Here is a 19,320-nt window from a genome sequence, read left to right as displayed (position 1 = left end):
GTGTGTGTGTGTGTGTGTGTGTGTGTGTATAGTCCAGTTTTAGGTAGGTTAGATATGGTATCTATTGGGCCTGGAGCACCTAATATGCTATAGCTCAGGCAAGGCTATGATTCCTTGGGACATCAGTGTCATATCTGCCCAGCCCCAGAAAGCATGGTTACCTAGGTCAGTGGAGCCTCCAGATCCCAGGGAGGGGGTGCAGTGTCAGCAGTAGTGCCAGAGGGTCTAACCACTCTGGTATGCCAGGGACATGGATTCCCCGGGTGATGGGATGTTGCCTTCCTTGTGCCAAGGTGGGGGAAAATGATCTAGGGTGCTAGAGGGCTTGGCTTGCCAGGGCCCAGGGTGCTGCCAGAATACATGACTACCTCAATAGTTTGAGGATCCCCAAGGACAGGGCACCACTTTATTTTGGGCCTAAGGAGAATGTGCACCAGTGACTGGGATGAACCTCATGGCCCTGCAGTCACCCAACCCTCAGGAGTAACAGCTTGGCTTGGTATCAGCACCTGAGGGGTGAGCATGGTGCAGTGGTAGCTAATTCTAAGGGATGGAGAAATGCAAGGCTGCTTAACCCAGAACAGGGCACGTTCTAGCAGTAGCTTTCTTTCCAAGATAGTGCGGGGAAGGAGCAGCATAGGCCACATGGGGTAGGGGGCACAGTGTTGTCACTATCTCTGGGGGTAGCTGGCTCAGCATGCGGACTCTGGGGAGCTCTCTCAGCTGGCTCAGAGCCTGTGAGGACTAAAAGAGCCTGTAGTAGTGCAGACTGCAGGTGTCTGCGGTGGTGACAGCGGGGGTAGGGTACTCTAGGTTACCTTTTCCCTATAGGGAGACGTCCGTCCTCCTGGTTCTGAGCTGATCCTGATGTGGGAAGTTGGGGAATGAAGACAAAGTGTTTCCTCCCTTCTCTAGGTGGCCACCCTGAGTTTCTCTACTCTACAGGATTTTGGCTTCGTTTTTGTTGCTCTCCTTCAATTGTTTTGGTTGAAATGATACTTGTTTACTTGTTATTTGGGGGGTTTTATGGGGGAAAGAATGCCACGAGTGTCTAGCTAGCTCTCTTGCTGATGTCACTTATGGATTTTTGTTCTGTTTGTTTTGTTTTTGAGATAAGGCCTCACTCTGTCCCTGAGGTAGAATACAGGGGAGTCAGTTTATCTCACAGCAACCTCAACCTCCTGAGCTCAAGTGATCCTCCTGCTTCAACTACCTGAGTAGCTGGGACTAGAAGTGCATGCTACCATGCCTGGCTAATTTTTCTATTTTTTTGTAGAGACAAGGTCTCACTCAGGCTGGTCTCAAACTCTTGGCCTCAAGCAATCTTCCTGCCTGAGCCTCCCAAGGATTACAGGTGTGGCCTTAGCACCCAGCCTCCTATGGTTCTTAATACAGTAGGACCCCATAATTGATCACCTCCCTACACTGATCATTCCTTAAGTTGACCTGATTTTCATAGATGAGACACGCACCACATGTATGTATCAGTACAACAGGCCTAATTCTTTATGTTGACCACCTCCATATATTAACCAGTTTGTTATTACCCTGTGGGGGTCAATTTACAGAGGTTCTAATGTATATTAATTTTGCGTTAAAATATAGATATTTCTCCTCATTTTGAGAAACCATAAAATAAACGTTAATTTCATTAATCATAATTTTAATTTCTAGGTGCTTACTCTCATCTCCCTTGTTTTTAATCTAAAAAGACTGATGCACAGTTTTGTTATTTTGTGCCCTCTAAATTGGTGGTCTAGGGAAGTATCTATTACATTGCTGAAGATACAACCAAGGAAGTAGCAGCCCACAATAATTGGTCAAGGACACAAAATTTAAAATTTCGATCTCTAGTAGACCACGTTGTCTCCTTAGCGTGAATGACAATGAAGAGATTTTGTTTCAAAACTGAAAATGGTTAAAATGAAAGACCCACTTTTGAAATCCATCTCACCTTCAGCGACTTCAACCACGTTGTGTTGCATAGTTTTCAATCCCCTCTTCTCATTAAAATGCAAAAGAGCTAATCAATGTGGTCAGTCTGACTCCTGGACAAACACCAGGAAAACAAACCCCCCTGGACAATGGAGCTCCGTTCCACTTTGACAGTGGAAACCTGTCTTACGTCGATTAGGCAACTAAGAAGCCTAGTTTTTTTTTTTTTAATTTTTTGAATTATAATATCTCTTATGGTATTATATTAAAAATTAGCCTATGGCAAGGGAATAAGAGAGGAGAATGAGAATGAAGTCTATTTTCCCGTTCACCCGAATTGTGGCCCACTGGCAGAAAACACAAAACATGTCAGTATATCACCCTCTCTGGCTCAGAGGGACAGTAATAGCCTCCATTCCTATCTAGTCTCCGAGCACCGGAATGAGTTCTGAAAATCACAGCCTTTTCTCTGCAGGTTTGCCTTTCTGGCTGTGTGTGTGTGTGAACTCTCATGCACAGTTGCTACCTGCTGGATGTGAGACGTTTCCATCCCTCCTCTAACATGTCATCATCAATCCGATTTTTTTCTTACCATGAATGCTGGACAGTGAGCTTTGTGGTGCCCTGTGCAGGCTTTCCTTAGCCAAAGACTAAGAATCAAGAGACTCTCACTCTTCTAAGGAATTGTCAGGGTGGTGTGGCAGTGAGGTTAGCATAGCAACAGAATGATTTAGGAACACTGCACTGGTTTTTCTCTCTGCTGTGGAAACTGGAAGTGTTGTTTTTCTTTATTTTTTTGTTACTGTTAAATTTTATTAACAATATATAAAGTATTAGAAATCTTTTGGATCTGATTATGATTCTGGTCCAGAAAATGTGTAATCCCCAATGAAGAATATATTAAAAGAAGCCAACTCCTTTTCCAAACTATATTAATCAAATGTTAGTATATGAATAGCTTAAGACTTGGCTAAGAACCTTGTCCCTTCACTCAGAATTTTTTTTTTTTTTTACTGAAACCGTAGGCTTTAAGAGTAATTTCTTTCCTTTATTATGTCAGTCAGGGCCCTTGTGAGAAACATCTAACACATTGAAATTAGATAACCTGATGCTTGTGTTTAAGGAGACCAGTTAGAAAGGTGTGGGCAGAACCACAGGGATGGTCCAGTCTTGGGGGTAAATAAGGGTAGGGAGTCACTTCTACTCTAGGCCTGAGGGCACAAGGGAAGAAAAAGAAACAGGGAGAAGGAGAAGACTGGGTGAAGAGGGTCCTCAAGAAAAACCAGAATCCTCATTTAATGTCCATGGCCAGCCCACAACAACCAGCAAGGAGGAAATGAGGGGAAAACATCCAGACCTCACCCTCCTCCTTCCCTGGGTCTCCTGCTGGTTCTCCCCTTAGTCAACTCTACTGGATCTCACGGGGCAAGGGAGCCCCATGATGCTGTGCAGGACATGGTGGAAAGAGTAAGTGGAGGAACTGGAAAAGATCTAGCATATTTCTATTAAAATCAACTAATATTTCTTCAACAAGTACATTTGAGGAATTTCACATGCATCGAAGTCCAGGAGTCTCTAGGTTTTCAGGGACTGCGATGATGAAGTGTAAATACCTTGACATTTGCCGTCAGACGATGTGTATTCCAACTCTGATTTCATCATGTACGAGTTGTAGAACTTTGAATGAGTCACTTCTGATTCCCTGTACTCAGTGGTAGCTATCAGAATTGATGACAGTCGTACCTTTTTCACTCCTGTCCTAGAATTATTGTTCGTATGAAACTATCTAGAGCATCCAAAAATATTCTATGACCTATAAGCAACTTCAATTTGCTTTGAAAAAATATCTTTCAATCTGTGACCTTTTCAACTTCCTTACAAGTCAAACTTGCTTCCTTGAGAAGGAGATAGTATTGTCAAAGGTTTTTAGTTGCTAAATGGCTTACAAATCTGTATTTTATGGAAGTCAATTCCTTTCCCCAAGGAATTTTCTATTTCCTCCTTCGAATCAGGTACATCTTACAAGTCAAGTCACATAGAGAGAGAGACTGCTTTGCTCATCAGTTACATGTGGTTACTTTCAGAGAGAGGGTCTGACTTGCCAAGTGCATGGTGGATCTGATTTTAGCTTGAGTAGCAAAGAGATGATGCAACAGGCATTGCGTTGAGGCCCTTGGGGGTATTGCCTTCCTAGTTCTCTCCTGCTAGAACTCTGAGCTGGTTCCAGGGGTGATGAAAAGTCATGGAAAGAGCAATCTATAGGTACTTTAGGATGTATGTTCTGGGACTATTCCAGCAATAGGAAAGGATTCTAATTCAGGAGACTTTAGCAAACCTTTCTCAGAAATACAGGTAGAAAAGAAAAAGTATGATCACATATAGGACTTATAAAAAAAATATGTTTAAACAGGCATACATTTATCAAAGGAAGATTTTTCTCAAACACATAGAGTGCATTCACAATAGTAGATCACATATTCAGTTAGAAATAAAATATTAATAAACTCAAAAAATTAGAAACCACATTGTGACATCTTCAAACCAAAATGTATTAAAATAAAATTTTAAAAATTCCTAAAGGATAGGTTAAAAAATAGAAACCAAGACAGGAAAATCAATTCACTTAGAAATTTGAAAACATACAAAATGATGATAATAAAGAAGAGTCACTTAGAAATTTGAAAACAGACAAAATGATGGTAATAAGTAAGACAAAGATTAAAACTGCTTAATGAGATAAAAATTAAATGTAAATGAACTACATAATTAAACTTGAAAAGAATAAAAAAACCACACTCAATGAACATAGATGATACAAAGGGCAGAAGACTATATAGGTAGTCAAAATTTGCCTTCAAAAACGCCAATAAAATAAACAAAACTTTGGCGATCTGATTAAGAAAAAAAAACATTAGAATGATAAAAGATCAAAACTATAAATTCAGGAATTATTAAAGCAATGACAAACATTTTTATACAAAGTCATTTTAAAAATCAAAATGATTGACTATCCTGGAAAAATATAAATCAATGAGATTGTATCAAGGAATTAAAAACAGAATAACCAGACCAGAGGCAAAATGGAAAATACAGTCAAAGGCCAGTCCCAGATTGGTTTTTTTTTTTTTACAGTTATTTATTTATTTGTTCATTTACTTATTTATTGATTTCTTTCAGATTAATGTGATGGTACCGATGATTAGGTTACAATGTTTACATTTGTTAGGTAAAGTTCAAGTTGTAGCTGAGCCTTCACCTAAATGTGCCATATACACCTATATGGTGCCCATTAAGTGAGAGCTTGCCAATTCTCCTGGCCTCTCCTTTCCCTTTGCTCCCCCCTCCCCACTTGAATTTAATTATCCATTTCTTGTGTGGATGTGCAGTTGTTCATCTACTGGCTTCGTATTAGTATTGAGTACATTGGATACTTGCTTCCTCCATTCTTGTGATTTTACTAAGGAGAATATTCTTTAACTTTATCCAGGTAAATGCAAAAGATGTGAAGTCTTGGGGCGGTGTCTGTAGCTCAAGAAGTAGGGTGCCAGCCCCATATACTGGAGGTAGTGGGTTCAAGCTCAGCCCCAGCCAAAAACCGCAACAACAACAAAAATGTAAAGTCTCCAGCTTTTTATGGCTGAATAGTATTCCATGGTATACACATACCACAGTCTATTAATACATTCATGGGTTGATGGCTTTCACATCTTGGCAATTGTGAATGGAGCTATGATAAACATTCTAGTGCAAATTTTCTTATGGTAAAATGATTTTTTTCCTTCTGTGTAGATACCTAGTGATGGGATTGTGGTGTCAAATTGAGGGTTTACTTTCAGCTCTTTGAGGCTTCTCCATACTTCTTTCCAAAGAGGTTGTATTAGTTTTCAATTCCACCAACACTGTAAAAGTATTCCCTGTTCTCTACAACCATGCCAGCATCTATAGCGTTGAGGCCCAGAGTATTTTATGAGAGAATTCTACAAAGTCAGACCTGGATAGTTAAAAGAAAGAACACAATAAACCTCTTCTAAAGCTGGATACAAAAACCCTGAATAAAATATTAGCACTTGTAAAGAGGAAATTCACTAAGAGAATAATATACATCATGATCAAGAAGAGTTTAATATGGTACTGATTAAATACTGGAAAAGTAACAAGTAGGTCAATGGGACAGTATAGATCATGCAGAAATGAGTGGGTGTATAAATAGACATGACTTTTATTAAAAGAAGTCATTTCAAATCAGTGAGAAATTCATGGGTTATGAAAAAACAGTTGCAGAACAATTAACCATTTTAAGAAAGAGTCCTATATTACATAATATTTCTTTAAACTTTATTTTGTGACAAGAACCATTAGCATGACACAGACCTTAAATTTTTAAGGGTACAGTGTAGTATTGTTGACTGTAGGCACAATATTATAATCCACATCTCTCTGTTTCATTTTGCTTAACTGAAACTTTACACCCATTGATTAGTAACTCCCCATTTCTCTCCTTTATCCCCTGGACCATGGCAATCACTTTGATTCTGTGAATTTGATTATTTTAAATACCTCGTATAAGTGGAATTATGCAGCATACCAGATCCTCAAGCAATGTTATTTCATTCAATGTGGTTTCCTTATAATGTTGATAAGAAAAAAGTCCATCCCGAGGCAGGGCCACTGTCTGTGTGTAGTTTGCATATTCTCTCCATGTCTGCTGAGTTTTCTCTGGTACTCTGCTCTCCTCCATGTCTCAAACACGTGAGGTTACTCGGCACATCTAAATTGTCCCAGTAGGAGTGAGTGTGTGCGTGTTTTGTCCAAGCTTGGTTCTTGCCTTGCACCAGGGACTTCCAGGATAGGTTCTGGCCACTCACAACTCACAACAGGAATAAAAAGGTTGGAAAATGAATGAATGAATACAATTTAGTGTAAGTTAAAAACTCATAAAGTTTCAAATTATTATACAAATGCACAACAATAAGTAATCAGTATAAAGCCACCATATTTGCTCTTGTTTGGTTTTGAATGCATGATGGGATGAGCTGCTCCTTACAAATTTTGCTTTGCAAACATTTATTTCTTGACTTAACTAATCACTACTATTACTGCCATCACTCACTGACTTACCCAAACTTGGGTAAATAATTATCTTATTTGTTTTTATTAATCATTCTTAAATGTATGCATAGCTCACATTCATTTCAATGTTTAATATTAGAAGTGTTTTAGGTCTTTATTTTGAAGTTTGGTGATGTTTTTGTGACCAGAAATATGCCTTAGGAACTTAACTCTGGTTTTTATCCATTGGCCTGTGGTAAAATTAGTTTTGTTACACATTATTTTGCTTAAAATTAATGTTTGTAAGAACTTGTTGATGATACTGAGGATTTACTGTATTTGCCTTTTTACAACTGACTTACTTAGATTAGCATAATGACTTCAAGATTCATTTGTATTATTGCATATTGCACAATGCCTTTCTTTTCGAAGGCTGAGTAATATTCTGTTGTATGTGTCTACCATGTTTTTTCCATCTATTCATCTGTTCAGGGAAGGGACATTTGAGTTGTTTCCTTATCGTGGCTATTGTGAATGATGCTACAACTTGTATGAGAATGCCTATATCTCTTTGAGATTCTAATTTTAATCTTTTCGATATATGCACAGAAGTAGGGTTGTGAGGTTGAGGTCAGACAATTAAGTTTGTGAACTCAACCTAGAAAAAGTGCTACATACCTCATTTCTGGTTATCGCTATAGTCAGCTTCAAAGTATTCCCTTTGGGAAGGTATGCATTGATGTCAGCACCTAATCTACACTTCAAAGCACTTTTTCTAGGATGAGTCTGCAAACTTAATTGTCAGATCTCATACAACAACAGCTCTGATGACCATTCTGGGGAAAAAAAAGTTTCAAAATTGCTTTGTAGTGTAGATGTATGGTGTTGGTACATAGCTTCCCAAGGGGTATACTTCAAAGTTACCATACATTCAGGACTGAGGTACATAGCACTTTTTCTAGGATGAATTTGTGAACTTAACTGTCTGATCTCATATAATAGTTTTATTTTTAATCTTTTGAGAAACCTCCATATTTCCCCCTAGCAGCTATATTATTTGTCATTCCCACCAATTGTATGCAAGATTCCAATTTCTCCTCATCCTCATCAGCACTTACTATCTTTTGTTTTTTGATAATAGTCATCCTGACAAGTATGAGGTGATATATTTCATTGGGTTTTAATTTGAATTTCTCTGATGATTAGTGATGTTGAGAATTTTTCATACATCTCTTAGTCATTTTTATTTCTTCTTTGGAGAAATGACTATGTCCCTTGTTCTACATGTCTGTTTTCATGCTGGCATCATACTGTTTTGATTACCATACTTTTGTAATATATTTTAAAACCAGGAAGTGTGATGTCTCCAGTTTTGTTCTTTTTTCTCAAGATTAATTTGTCTATTTTTGGACTTTTGTGATTTTTGTATTAAATTATAGAATTTTCTGTAAAAAATGCCATTAGGATTTTGATGGAAATAACATTGAATTTGTATATCACTTTGGTTAGTATGAACATTTTAACAATATTTAGTCTTCCAACTCATGAACATGGAATGCCTGCATTAGTTTATGCCTTCTTTCTTTTATCAACATTTTGTAGTTTTCAATACACATCTTTTTCACCAATTTAGTGAGTTTATTCTTAAGTATTTCATTCTTTCTTTATGCTATTATAAATAGATTGTTTTCCTAATGTTCTTTTCAGGTTCTTTGTTGTTTTAGCCCTACAGAAACCAATGATTTTTGTATGTTGATGTCGTCGTATCCTGCAACTTTACGGAATTTGATTTTTCTAACTTTTTTATAGGGTTATCTATGCATATATAAGATCATGCCATCTTCAAACAGGGACAATTTCGCTTCTTTCTTTCCAATTTGGATGTTTTTTATTTATTTATTTTTTCTATATAATTGTCCTGGCTAGAACTTCCATTACTATATTGAATAAAATTGGGAAGGGTGGAAGTTCTTGCTTTGTTCTTACAGGGAAACATTCCAGTTTTTCCCTACTGAGTATGTTAGCTGAGGGCTTGCCATATACAAGTGGTCTATATTGTGTTGAGGTACTTTTCTTCTATTTTTACTTTATTGACAGTGTTTGTCAGGGAACGATGTTGAAGGTTGCTAAATGCTTTTTCTGCATTTATTAAGATGATTATGTGATTTTTATCCTTCATTCTGTTAAAGTGGAACATCACATTAATTGATTTCCATATGTTGAACCATTTTTGCATCCCAGGGATAAATCCCTGTTGTTCACTGTGTATGATTCTTTTCATGTTCTTTTGTGTTAAGCTTGCTGATATTTTGTTACATCTGTCATAACCAGGAATATTGGCCTAAAATTGTCTTTTCTTCTGAAGTCATTGTCAGACTTTGGTATCAGAGTAATGCTGGCTTTATAATGGAGTTAATCCTTCCATTTTTGGGAATACTTTGAGAAGGCCAAGGATTAATTCTTCCTTAAATGTTTTAGCAGAATTTCCTGGAGATTCTGTAGGGGGCTTTGTTGGTGTTGGAAGCTTTTTGATTATGGATTCAACCTTCAACTAGTTTACATCTGTTCAGAGTTGGTATTTCTTCATGAATTAGTATTAGTAAGTTTATGTTTCTAGGAATTTTTCCAGTTCTTTTAGGATTTCCAGTTTGTTAAGATGCAACTATTCATAGGAGTCAGTTATGATTTTTTTTTTTCTGGGACATCAGTTGTGTTATCTTCTCTTTCATTTCTTAGTCTAGTAAAGGGCTTATAAATTTTATTTCTCTTCTCAAAAAACAATGTTGCTTAATTTTTTCTATTTTCTTGTATTTTAATTATTTCTGTTCTTATTTGGTTATTTTCTTCCATCTGAACTTTAGACTCACTTTGTTCTTCTATTTCTATGTCCTTGAGATGTAAAGTTAGGTTGCTTATTTGAAATCTTTCTTTCTTTAATGTAGGTGTTTATCTGAGTAAACTTCTCTCTTATTATTACTTTTATTACATGTCATAAGTTTTGGTATATTGTAGTTTTGTTTTTGTTTATCTCAAGATATTTTATAATTTCCTATGTGATTTCCTCTTGGACCCCATGGTTGCACAAGAGTGTGTTCTTTAATATCCTAATTAGTAAATGTCCCAGTTTTCTTTCTGTTATTGATATATATTTTCTTTTGATTGTGGTCACTAGAGATACTTGGTATTACTTCAGTCTTCTCATATTCATTAAGAGTCACTTTGTGGCCTAATATGTGGTCTATGCTGGAGAAAGATCTGTGTGTGATGAGAAAAATGTGTATTCTGCTGCTGTTGGGTGAAATGTTCTCTATGGATGTCTGTTAGGTTTATTTGGTCTATACTGTCATGCAAGACCCCTATTTATTGATCTTCTGTCTGGATGATTTATTCATTATTGAAAGTGAGGTATTGAAGTCTGCTACTGTTATTATATTACTGTCTCTTTCTTCCTTCAATCTGTCAATGTTTGTTTTATATGAGGTCAGATGATTAAGTTCACAAACTCATCTTAGAAAAAGTGCTACATATCTCATTACTGAACATCATGGTCATCTCTGAAATACTCCCCTTGGGAAGCTATGAACTGAAGCCAGTGCCTAGTATACCCTTCAAACAATTTTGGAACTCTTTTGCTGGAATGGCCATGTGAGCTGTCATTGTTTGAGGTCTGCCAATTGTGTTCACAAACTTATCCCTGAAAAAGTGCTTTGAAGGGTGGACCGGGTGCTGTTATCAGTGGATAGCTTCCCAAAGAGAGGACTTTGAAGGTGACTATAGTGATATTCAGCAATGATGAGTTGACAAACTTAATTGTCTCAGCTCGCTAGTATGTTTAGGTGCTCTGATGTTAAGTGCATATATATATTTATAATTGTTAAATTTTCTTGGTGTGTAGATATTTTTTATCATTTTATAATGTCTTTCTCTCTTGATATAATTTTTTACTTAAACTCTGTTTTGTTTGAACTGAGTACAGTCACCTGTGCTGTCTTTTGGTTACTATTTGCATGAAATATCTTTCTCTGTTCCTTCATTTTCAGCCTATATATGTCCTTAAATCTGAAGGAAGTTTTCTTAGCATAAAATTGGGTGTGTTTTTATTTTTCAAATCTGTTCAGCTATTGTATGTATTTTGTTTGGAGAGTTTAATCCACTCACATTTAAAGTAATTATTGATAGGGAAGCATTTGCTATAGCCATTTTGTTAATCATTTTATCTTTGTTTTGTAGTTCCTTTGTCTGCCTTTGTTTTGTTGATTTTTTGATATTACTGTGCTTTGATTGCTTTCTCTTTTTCTTTTGTGTAACTTCCATAGGGTTTTAGCTGTAGTTGTTGTTTTGTTTTGTTTGTGTGAGTGAGTGTGTGGTTACCTTTGGCTTACATAAAATATATTATAATTATATGACAGTCTATTTTAAGCTGATAACAAATGAAATTCAATCAGATACAAAAACATCTGCACTCTAACTTCACATGCACATTTTATGTATTGCCACTATTTACATCTATTCTTATTGTGTATCTTTTAAGATTTTTTTAGTTATAGTTATTTTTAATACTTTTGTCTTTTAAATTTTATGTTAAAATTGAAAGTGACATCCACTGCCATCTTGGTAATACAATATTCTTCATTTGTCTATATGTTTCTTTGGTGCCTCTCCCAGTCTTCATGGACTGGTATTGCACTGGGGGAAGACCCCACCAATCATTCTAGCCAGAGATTTTTGAGGCTTCTATCAACTCTTTTCCTACCCTAAGAGAAGCAGAGAGCGGTGATTTTCATCTTCTGGCTCTATACTGAGAGAGGGAGAAGCTACATCATGTCCCGAACTAAGCTTCCATCTCCCTTCTCCTCTAGGCAGTGAGATTGTGCTGGACCCATCAGAACTCCACAACTGACAAGACAAAAGCTCTCAGGAATATTGGAGCTCTGGACACCTAAACCAGATTTTTCCTTCCCTTGGCAGAAATTGGGAGCTACTTAGTCTCTTCCTGATCATGTGGCCTGTGCCATGGGTATGAATTCCAGTGAAGAAGAATCCCAAATCATCCTACCAGCTTCAATGATTCTGGTTTTGTGGTCATCCCGGGCTCTGGAGACTTCTGAGTGTTTTCCGTATTTCTCACAAAGTGAATTTGTTGGTGAATTGTTCCTGAATTGGTATGCTTGCGTGGGGAAGGGGGACCCAGGGTCTCCTATTCTTTCATCTTACTGATGTCATTTCTTTCATATAATTGTGAAAAATATAGTAATAAGAATAATATATATTATAACCAAAAAAGGAATTAAAGTAATAATGTTAGGTATTAGAAAATAATAATCAACAGAATGAAATGTAATCTAGAAATAAATCCAGGTAAGTGCATACATACAGACCCACACACACATAAAAATTTGATTTATATTTAAAAAATGCACTTCAGATCATTGGAAGAATAATGTTCCTATACAACAAATGATGCTTGGACTGCTAACCATCCATTTAAAGGAAATAAACAAATAAAATTAGATCTCTATGTCATCTCATGCCAAAAAAAAAAAGAAAAGAAAAAAGTAATTTTGAGAGTGGGAATAGGTAGTTATGGGCTCATGAACATAGAGTTTCAATTTTGCAAGATGAAAATGTTTTAGAGAGTGTTTGCACAACAATATGAAAATACTTAAAAATAGTTCAGATGGTCAATTTAAGGTCATTTTATCAAAAATAAAAACTTTTAAAAATAAATTTTATTTGCATATTAAGTAAATTTAAGATAAAACAAACAAAACCACAGAACTTTGAAAGTGCTAAAAGAAACAAAACAGATTATGTGTTTCTAAATATGTATAAAATACATGTTTCTCTCTCATGGAGTCAAGATAACTTTACTGGATAAGATACAAAAGTCAGAATTCCTCTTGAAAAGAGGTTAGTTTTCTACTTAAAAATGAAAACGTCTTGGTACTGGCATTGCACATAAGCTCACCATGCCCTGTCCCTCTCACTGAGTGTAGCTAAAAATTCTGTAGAAAATAGGAAAAAAAAAAAAAAAACTACCTGAAGATGCTAAAATGTGATCAATAGTAGCCACGTTTTGAAAGGGAGTAAAAACTTGGAGAAGTGACTGTGTGGGGATTGCTTCTCCTTTCTTTTTCTTTTCCCTGTGACTTTGCCCTAAGGGCAGGCTCTGACCTTTGAGTGTTGCAGCCACAGTAGTGTATGTGGCTAAAACTCCAAGAAATATCCCTGGCCAGAGAAAAGAAGAAAGTGAGCCTCCAGCAGCTGAAGAATGAGAGGAGAATTTCAGACTACAGAGTAGAGAGCAGAAGAGGAGGATAAAAAGCAAGCCAGGGTTAATGAGAAAATATTGGCAAAACATGCATCAGATAAAGGACTTGTCTCCAGCATGCACAAAGCACTCTTATATCTCAGTTATAAAGGCTACAGACCTAGAAGGAAAATGGGCAGTTTGGAAAGCTACTTAACAAAAGAAGCTGTACAACTGGCCAATGAGCACGTGGAATGGTGCTCAGTATCAATCGTCATCAGGGAAATGCAAATTAAGCCCACAAGGAGATGCAGCTATGTGCTCATTAGAATGGCTAAAATTAACAAGAATTGGTCATATTATGTATTGGATGTGGAACAACTGGAACTCTTAAAACACTACTGGCAAGTATATGCGTAATGGTACAATTACAGTGGAAAAGATTGCTACTAGGTAATGAAACCTACCCATATGTTGCCATTTACAGAAAAACCACGAAAGAGTCAGTATTTGCACTCCAAATTCTCAGTTTCCAACCTTGCTCAAGTCAAGCTTTTTTCTACTTATTTTTTCGCTTAAGCCTCCCGTGCCAAAATGACCACTGACCTCCACAGTGTTGAAATAATCCGTCAATTCTCAGTCCTCATTTTCATCAATGTCTCAGTGCTTGACATACATAATTACTCCATCATAAAAGGTTTTGGAGTTCCACGTTTCCTGGTTTTCCTTATATGCTATGGTCTTCTCCTACTCAGTAGTCCTGGCAGGATCTTTTCCCACTTCAAGCTCCCAAACTTGGGAGTATCCTCGAGCTCAGCCCTGGACTGCTTCTCATTTCTATCTCCACTTATTTCCTAAGCGATTTCATCCATCTCTTGGCTCCCTACTTTATAATTATAACTTTAACCCAGACTCTCCTCTGTATTCCAAATCATACACCCAAACTTAGATGTGTAATGGGCATCTCATATTTAAATTGCTCAAAAAGTAACGTTTGATCTTCCCCTAGCTCTTCTCCAAGTTCCCAGTTCTCAACACAACATGGAATTTCATTCACCCAGTTACTCGGCCAACATCCTGGGAGGTTTTTTTTTTTTTTTTATTTTTGCCCTTCTCTTCACTCAGAACTCATATCCAACCTATCAGTAAATCTAGCCAGCTCTTTCTATCATATATCAAAAAAAAAAAATTTTTTTTCTCACTTTCACAACCATCAACTTGGTCCAAGCCACCAATATTTCTCCCTAACTCCCTACCCTGGTCTCCTGGCTGGTCACCCTCTTCCACTCTTGTTTCTTTATAGTCTGTATTCAAACATGAGATGGAAAGATTCCTTTAAAATGAAAATATGATTATATTACTCCCTTGCTCAAAATCCCCCAATTGCTTTTCATCTTTTTGCAAGAAAATTCAGAGCCTTTACTGGGGTTTATAGGGCCCTCCTTAATGAGGGTCCTGGCTACCTTGTCTATCTTATTTCCTTTTTCCGTAGGCTCATTCCTTTCAGACACCCAGTCAGCCCCGTCAGGCCACACTTATTCCTGCCTTAGGATCTTTTCAGTTGCTGCTGTCTGTGTTTCAAAGTATTCTCCTTCGAGTCTTGAATGGCCTCCATTCTCTTGTTTAATTCCGTGCTCAAGTATCTCTTCTCAAGACCCTGTCTTCTCTGACTACCCTGTCTAGATTGAACTCTCAGCATTCCTGTCACTCTCATTCCCTTCTCCTGTTTTGTTTTTCTTCAGAAAACAATATCCATTTTTATTTCCCCCTTCCCTTCCCTCACTGAAATCTCTAAGAGTTCAGGAATCTTGCATTTTCCATTTACTTCTGAATTCCCTCCCAGGCAGTGTCCGGAACATGGTAGGTCTCAATAAGTACTTGTTTTCTGTTGGCTTAACACTAGCACTATTTATGTTCTAAAGAGAATTATGTAGTGCTCTCTCCTTCTCAAATATGTGATATCCTCCCTCTGGGAGGATTATACACATTGCCTGTGGAATTCAGGCACAGACCCTCTCCAGGAAGAAGCTTTAAGAGCCTGAGATAGTTCCCCATGTCTCCTTTGCCCCTCAGCCACAATAACCAGCAGGGTTCTAGACAGAGGCTCCTCTGTCTGCCTGAGCCCCAGAGAGAATGTTATGGAGCAAAGCCATAGTCCGTCACAGCACATGTAATAAATACACTTTGCTATATTAAGCCACTGAGACTTGGGGACTGTTTGTTTTCACAGTATAACCTAATTTATCCTGACTGGTACAAACACCTCGGCAACCATGGACTATGGGAGGGCCTGAGAGTATCTAAGCCCTATTTGACATGTTTCATCAATTTGCCTGAGCTGGCTCTTCCTAACAATCCAGTGCTTGGCCATCCCATTTTATTTAAAAAAGTGTTTTAAAAGTACTAGGATATTTATTTTGGCATGATCAAAATATGTTTCCCCATATTTTCATGAAAAAGCAATATAGGAAAAAGTAACTAAAGTATCTTATGGATTTCAAAACAGCTCCCCAAACATGGCATATCTTAAAATCAAGCGAAAGACCTACCAGTGACGCTGACTGAGACAAAGCTGTGTCTGAGACAGACTGAACTTGAATCTGTGAGGCCTATGTCTTCCAATCTCTATTACTTTTAAATTTCCCCCACTGACACTGACATAGCTGGTCCAAAAATCAGTAGTCAAGACTGATATTTGCCTATTTCAGCCCCTAGGAGACACAGAGTGACTTACAGACCATCAAGAGCCCCCTATTCTACCCCACTCAAAAGCTCACCTGAAGACAGAGCTTCTCTGGGTATCGCCTCTTACTTCAAATAGTCAATGGAAATTTTTGCTTATGTAAGATAACTTTCTGTAGATGAAAATATTCGCTTTACTCTCAGCTGCAATTAAATGGAAACAGCTCACTCTATACAAAATTCTGAAGGTGGTATCACTTAGGTCCAGCCTTATAGCAGCAGAGCTAAGACTGCCTTCCCACTGCAATACGGTTGTTTGTGTTTAGGCAACGTGAGACCGACTTGGAGCCAGCAGGAGAATTTCCTTCATTATACAATATGAGGCAATTGCTGACATTATTTTATAAGAGGTAGTTCAGATAAAGTAGTAGCTGTCTCCAAGAATCCTACAGGAAACACCAGGATTTTATTTTTAGGTGCCAGAAATAGCCAGTGTTGGATGTCAAAAAAGAAACTGAACAACTATTGGGATAAAGGCAGGCAATATCCAGAAAGTCCTGCTTCTCACACAAAAAGACCTTGTAGCCCCAGGCACACCTTCCCCAGGACTCCCGCCCTCCCAGGCATGAAGACCTGGATGGAAAGAGCTGCAGCCCTTTGGGTGTTTTATCAGATCTTGATGGCAGAGGGGGAAGATGTTTTAGAGTTAAAATGTTGAAGGAGAGGAAGGTTACAGAGTAAGAGAAAACACACTAACAATGCTCTGAAAAGAAACTGGGAATGTTATACCCATGTGTAATGCATTTGCTTTTAGGAGTAAGAGGTGATCATATCGAACAGTGCCTGTCCAAATTGAGCTGCTGAGTGAGGTCACCAAGCCAGAAGCCATGGCTGGAAGCAGTGGGGTTCTCTGGATGGCAAGGATCCATTCTGTGTACGTTGGCAGGAAGCCTCTGCCTCATCTGGACGTACATTCAGTATTCAGGATAAAACAGATAAACAGCTACCATTGCTGACAGACGGAGAGAGCTGGTCTACCACAGCTTGGCCTTTTGGTCTTCATTTTTAGTAGTGCAAACACAAATGAAATTTTTCTTTCCCATGAAGTAACTAATTACTAGGTAAGTTATTTCAAGTCCTACCATTACTACAAAGAAAAATAAATTCCTTCCTGGCACTGTCTTAAAAGAAGAATTTCAATTAGATTAGGTCCCTTTAATCTAGATGAACATAATAATACCTTCTTTTTTATTCAGCCATTCCTCAGTCAGATCCCTCTCTATCCCATCCTTCCTTCATTCCCACTTGAAAATAACCTTTGAGGGCAGCGCCTGTGGCTCAGTGGGTAGGGCCCTGGCCCTGTATACCAAGGGTGGTGGGTTCAAACCCAGCCCTGACCAAACTGCAACAAAAAATAGCCAGGTGCTGTGGCAGGCGCCTGTGGTCCCAGCTACTCGGGAGGCTGAGGCAAGAGAATTGCTTGAGCCCAAGAGCTGGAGGTTGCTGTGAGCTGTGACGTCACAGCACTCTATTGAGGGCAACAAAGTGAGACTCTGTCTCTAAAAAATAAATAAATAAATAGAAAATAACTTTTAGTACCCAGATTTGATGACCATCTCTTGGCAAAAGTGGGTGTTACATGCAAATTTTAGTAAATTATCTGCAGAATTTGAAATAATTCAAACATTCCAGAAAACTGGAGCAACAAATACACATCATGTCACCTGCCTAGAAAAGAAAGAGAGAAGGAGAGACAGTTGTATGTGCTAACCAGACTATCCCCTGTAGCTGTAAAATCCTGTCTGTTTAGTAATTTTTTTGCCCACATCAAAACTGGGAGATGAATGAAGTGAGAGTTCCTGGGAAAATTTCACAAGTTTCTCTTTTTCTGAAATTTGTATTTGAAATGTTTTTCACTAATTATTGCCTTCTAGGTATTAATATCTTTCCCCTTTCCTATTTTAACTGGCTTATTTTAAATTTAATGGTTAACAGATGAGGTGCTTATCCCCATAGGCTGATGTCACCTACATGCACTCTAAAACATTGCTGAGAAAAAAGAGAAAATTCTTTCAGGACTTAAGTCCACCTTACGGTTTTGAGAAGGGAAGTAAGTTTCTTCTTTTTTCTCAGACTCCTCTCAGCTTGTCATTCCCACGTGACAGCCAGCAAACTCCAATTTCTCCTTAAAGGTTGCCAGGGGAACGATGTTTTCTCTTTCTAGAGAGATCTTCCTGAAACCTTCCAAAAATCCACTTCACCAGGGGAAATGTTACTTTACTGGGTAAAAGTGTGAAGAGCATATATTTTAGTTCTTAATTTTTATTCATCTGCTAGATCCAAGCTGATCTTTAAAAAAGAAAAGGAAAAGTGAGGAAAACAGGCATGGATTTCTCAATTGTCCAAAATGTTTTATAGTGTAGTTCTTTGCTAACTTAGGCTACTTTTGACATTTCAGAATCTTAACAATCCCCCAGTATATATCTTCATATCATGCCTCATAGTATTTCATAGTACTTATTTTCTTCATAGTATTTATAACTTATGAAGTAGTTTTGCATAATTATTTTTAATATTTTCTTTCTCATTACCCGATAATTTCCATAAAGGCAGGTACCACACCTCTCTTATTCAACTCTGTGGAAAATATTTTTTAAGTCAATGCATAAATTGATTTGAATAAATGAATGGCTCAGAATGAGCAGGCCAATCTATGCAGTGGGAGCAGAAACAACTTTTCGGTTCTTGTTGAACACCAGTTGTCTGAGCTTTTTACAGAGGGTTAATCCTTATTCCACGGAATAAAGATCTGATAACATTTAGAAAGTGATCTGAGGGTTGACTGCTTCTTTGGTCAACTTTTAAAAAGGTTCCAGAAATAAGGATTCAAGGAGAATGCTGATTGAGCGCAGCTGTGGTTGCACACGCGCTAGGATGCGTTTATGAGAATTTGAGAAGGCAGATGGACATTCCGAGTAGTTCAGTACAACATCACGGTGGGCAGCACACAAGGAATGCTTGTCAGGGGGTTGTGCATTCAAAAGTCTCTTGAGATCATTTTAAATTTGGAAGTATGTACTAAGAACTTGGAAAGATCTAGAATTTTAATATACAATCAAAACAAGTGAGATGGTCACAGTTTTATAGCTGCTGGCAAAAGACACAAGACTCCCGAACAGAGATGAAGAATCGTCTGTAACCCGTGCAGAAGCAGGCACGCACTGCCACGCTGGTCCCTGAGCCCCAGTTTCCCCAGGTCGGTGTGAGGAGAGCCGTAACACACCGGCACTCACAGTGGGTCACGTTTCAGGAACCAGCCTGAGCTCAGGGAACTGGAATCTTTCATAAAGGCAGTAAGTACACCTGCCCCTTCCTCTAGAGCAGAGATTTTCAACCAGTGTGCC

The sequence above is a fragment of the Otolemur garnettii genome, unplaced genomic scaffold (genome assembly GCF_000181295.1).
Source record: "Otolemur garnettii isolate 467f Iridium unplaced genomic scaffold, OtoGar3 scaffold00160, whole genome shotgun sequence".
In the NCBI taxonomy this organism is placed as follows: Eukaryota; Metazoa; Chordata; class Mammalia; order Primates; family Galagidae; genus Otolemur; species Otolemur garnettii.
This window is presented reverse-complemented; position numbering follows the sequence as displayed.